This window comes from Eschrichtius robustus, chromosome 16 (genome assembly GCF_028021215.1).
Source record: "Eschrichtius robustus isolate mEscRob2 chromosome 16, mEscRob2.pri, whole genome shotgun sequence".
Lineage (NCBI taxonomy): Eukaryota > Metazoa > Chordata > Mammalia > Artiodactyla > Eschrichtiidae > Eschrichtius > Eschrichtius robustus.
In genome coordinates this window covers 92,324,662-92,328,726 of record NC_090839.1, presented here as the reverse complement: position 1 = coordinate 92,328,726, position 4,065 = coordinate 92,324,662, and positions in this window count along the sequence as shown.

Sequence of the window (4,065 nt, the reverse complement as noted above, 5' to 3'; positions counted from 1 at the left end):
GCCCTGAGACTCAGGCGTTATTTTCACACCCCTTTTATAGATATGGAAGCAGAGGCAAGTGGTTTGCCCAAGGCCATAGTCAGGGAGCGCTGAGCTGGCCTCAGAGCCCTGGGGTGCCTCCAGAGTTACCTGCCCCAGGTCTGGGGGTGAGAGGTCAGTCAAGGCTGCCCCTGGCCTTGAAAGGAGGACTGGTGGAATCCAGGGGTGGAACACAGAGACTCAGGGTGAGGGTGCCCAGAGTGGGGGGACCCAGGGTGGGTGGCCTGGGGCGGGGGGACCTGCACTCTGGCCTCTGACCTGGCAGCCCCCCAGCTCCTGCCGCCATGTGCCTTGCCATCCCAAAGGCTCTCCTGGCCGCGCTCTGGCCTGTGGGCGCCTGGGGTGCCGTCTGTGATGTGGACCCGGGATGAAGGGGTCCAAGGGGTCTTTGGGACCCAGCGTCTCGGGAGGCCCCCAGGAGGCTGGCCCAGGTGTGCCAAGCAGGTGGCAGTCAGCAGCTGCTTCCTCCATCACAGGGGTCGGTGGGGGCCTGGGCTCTGCAGCCAGAAGTCCCGCCCCATCCCACTCCTCTCCCCGCATGTGGCCTGTGGCCACTCACTGGACAAACGGCCACTGAGCCCCACAGGCCCCTCCAGGCCACACTTGATACCCGGAGGGCAGAGACAGGAGACCAGGGCTGTGGGCTCACCACCCACACGTGATGAGAGCTCTGTGCCCCGATGCAAGCTGACAAGCCGAGTCCTCACCTGGAAAACCCCTGCTCATCCTCCAGCTCCTACTCGACCCTCCACCTTCTTGAAATAGCCCTTCCCAACTCCCCCAGGCACGAGCCTTGTGGGGTCTGACCTCTGGTCCCCCTGGGGGCCCAGCCTGGGCCTGAACTGGGGAGACGGCTACAGGGTGAGACCTGGACTCCAGTTCTGTCTGCCTGTCCTCCTTCCCCAGGGAGGGATGGGGCGGGCAGGCCCTGGGAGAGCCCTCAAGCCACACCCCTCCCTGCCAAGACACCTGAAGTAACCCCACCACGGCCTGGGTCAGAGTTTTAAGTGGCTCTGAGGGAGGAAACAGGGGAGAGGGGAGGGTCCTGGTTCAGGACCCCGGGGCAGTTCTACCCCATGTGACCTTGGACAACTAACTGTGCCTTACTGCCCTCATCTGTGAATTGGGGCCATAAGCCAGCCCTCCCAGTGCGAACGTGGGGGCCCTGGTGCTGGGAACCCTCGGGGGGAGACCTGGGGGCCCTGGGGCCCCAGCTGCCCACGCCTCTCTGGCCCTCTGCCCGGCTGCTGGCTGTCTGGCCTGTTTGAAGGTCAGGGTTCACCCCTTCCCAGGACTGAACATGAAGGAAACAGGCGAGCTCATCACCATGGCAACGCCGCACCTGGTCCCACCCTTCCCCACCTGCTGAAGCTGGTCGATGGGGTGCCCTTTGATCCTCCCTGGGGGGCCTCCCCTCCCCCAGAGCGAAGGGGACTGTGGGGTCCGGGCAGGACGCCTCGTTTTCTTGTCAGTGGGTGAGCGCAGCCCCTCTTAACAAGAGGGAGGCTGAGGCCCAGAGAGGGGAGCTCAGCTGCCAGGGTCACGTGCCAGGACAGGAGCCCAGGTGGGCTCCGCCCCGCCCCCTCCACCTCTCCTCCTTCCTGACACTCAAGGAGCCCCTTCCCCAACCTGACCTTGGACGGGTCAACTTCCCAGGCCTCGCAGGCTGTGAGCCAGGCGAGAGCAGCCCTGTGGAGAGCCCGGGGCTGGGGGCTGGGGTGGGACACCCGGGCTGACCTCACGTCTTTGCCCCAGCCCCCCGGCCCGACCCCACCCCGGCTCCCGCCAGGTCCGGGTCTTTGGGATCTTGGAGGAGACTGGACTTCACTTCCTCCCTCACCTGCTCTGCACACCCCAGGCCAGGCAGACCCTGGCTGGATTGACAACTCCAACCACCCAGCCAGACCCCCCACCGCCCAGTGTGGCATAGAGCGACAGAGAACACACAGCACCTGCGGGGAGAAGGCACCTGACCTAGGGTGCAAGAAGCCTTCCTGGAGAAGGTGCCACAGGAGCTGAGAGCTGATGGAGTGGGAGCTGGCACAGTGGGCAGTGACGGGGGAGAGCGGCCCGTGCAAAGGCCCTGTGGCAGGACGGAACGTGGCAAGCTTGGGCTTCACAGTGGACGTGGCTGGGTGCTGAGCTGAGGCAGAAGAGTTGGGATCCAAAAGGTTCTACCTGGCTGTGCTCCTGTACCTTGGACCTCCCCGCTCAGCACCCAAGCCCCATTGCGCTCTGCGGGGCACGGGCTCTGGGTTCAGGCCCACACAGGGAGCTGGCACTCCAGCTCCCCACTCACGCTGTGTAGACAGGAGTAGGTCAGGTGGCCTTGACCCCAAGGGGGCTCACCCGGCCTCCAAAAGCCCACACTCACCCCACACACATGCACACCCACGCCCCTGCCCGCCATCCACTGGGCCCCCTGGGCCCCTTCTCCCCGAGGCCCTGGGCTGGGCGCACCTGTGTAAAATGGAGCTGGCTGGATGGTGTTCATGGCAACGGGGACCATCCAAGGAGTGCTGCCCTGCACGCCCGCTCTGCCGGCACCCTCCACGCACCACCGCCCAATCCCACGTGCCGTCCCCAAGGGTCCCGCTGCCCCCCACTTGCCAGGCAATGCTGCAGCGCCCAGGCTGGCAAGCACGGGTTCCGTGGGTACCGCCCGTGCACCAGCCACCTGCCCGCAGCCCCGCCAGGATGTCTGCCTTTGCCCGCAGAAAGGTGAAGGTGGAGGGTAGTCAGAATCCTGGCTCCCCCAGAGCCAGGCCGCGTCCCACCCTCAGGCTCCCCCAGGCCTCGGCCCTAACATTGGTGGGACTGGGCAGGAAGGTGGTCCAAGGGCTCCCCCAGAGCCTGCCTCTGCCTGCTGGGCCCTCACACAGCCCAGTGTCATGGGTGAACTGCCCCAGCCCCCATCCTCCCAAACCCCAGGGGGCCTGTGCTCCCCTGGCTCTGGGTGAGGCGGTGGCACTTTGGGGCATGCAGGTGTCCCAACAGCTGTCACCCAAGCCCAGATGGGCAGGGCCGTGGCATCCTGCAAGTGGCATGGCACTTCCTGGTAGGGCACCCAGGGCAAGAGGCAGGAGGGGGCCCTTCAGCTCCATGTCCCTCTCTGCAGGGACTGCAGTGGGGCAGGAGCTGCCAGGAGTGGCCAAAGGCCAGTTCCACGTGCCCCTGAGCAAGAGCCACACAACGGGGGCCAAGAAACAAGCCAGACGGGACAGGGGGTCCTGGGGCTCCACCAAGGAACGGGCAGGATCTGGACACTGAAGGGCTGTCGTATGGGCAGTGGCGTGCTGGCTGACCCGTCAGGGGCTCAGGGGTGTAGGGAGGCTGGTGAGAAGCAAGGACGGGGAGAAGGGAGGCTGGCAAGGCCGTGGCTGACCAGGGGCCTGTGGGGCTAGGGGCACAGCCCTGTCCCTGGTGGGCACGGAAGCAGTGACTGCCCCCCACCCCACAAGGGTCTGTCCAGCCTCAAGCAGGCCGGACTGAAGAGCCTGGGTCTGTCTTTAGCCCCAGCGCCCCCTGGTGGCCCCAGCTGAGCAGGAGCCGGGCAGACGGGGACCCTTGGGGGGGGGGGGGCACCAGAACCTAGGGGCCATCAGGGACACTGGGGCTCTGTCAAGTGCTGGGCGCTAACGGGAGCAATGGGAGGGAGGAGTGGGACGCCATCTGCGTCGAGCCTGGATGGGGTTGGGACGGCATTGCCCTCAGATGAGGACACTGGCCTGGAGAAGCCAGTGCCGCCTGGGGGGACCCCGGGGCCCTCACTAGAGGGAGCACTGCTCCCTGCCCTCAGAGTCCCAGGGCCAAGTTCTCGGGCAGAGCCCCGCCCCCGTCCCCTGCCCCAGCACCGCAGCTCCACGGGGAATGCGCCCCTCAGTGGCTGCACTGTGCCAGCCCTCACCCCGCGGCCAGCACGCGGAGGCTTCCTGGAGCGATGCCCGAAGCTGAGGGTCTCGGGGAACTGAGGTCCTTTTTGGGGTGGGAGAGAAGACTGCTCTGCCGACCCCCAGCGAGCCCCGC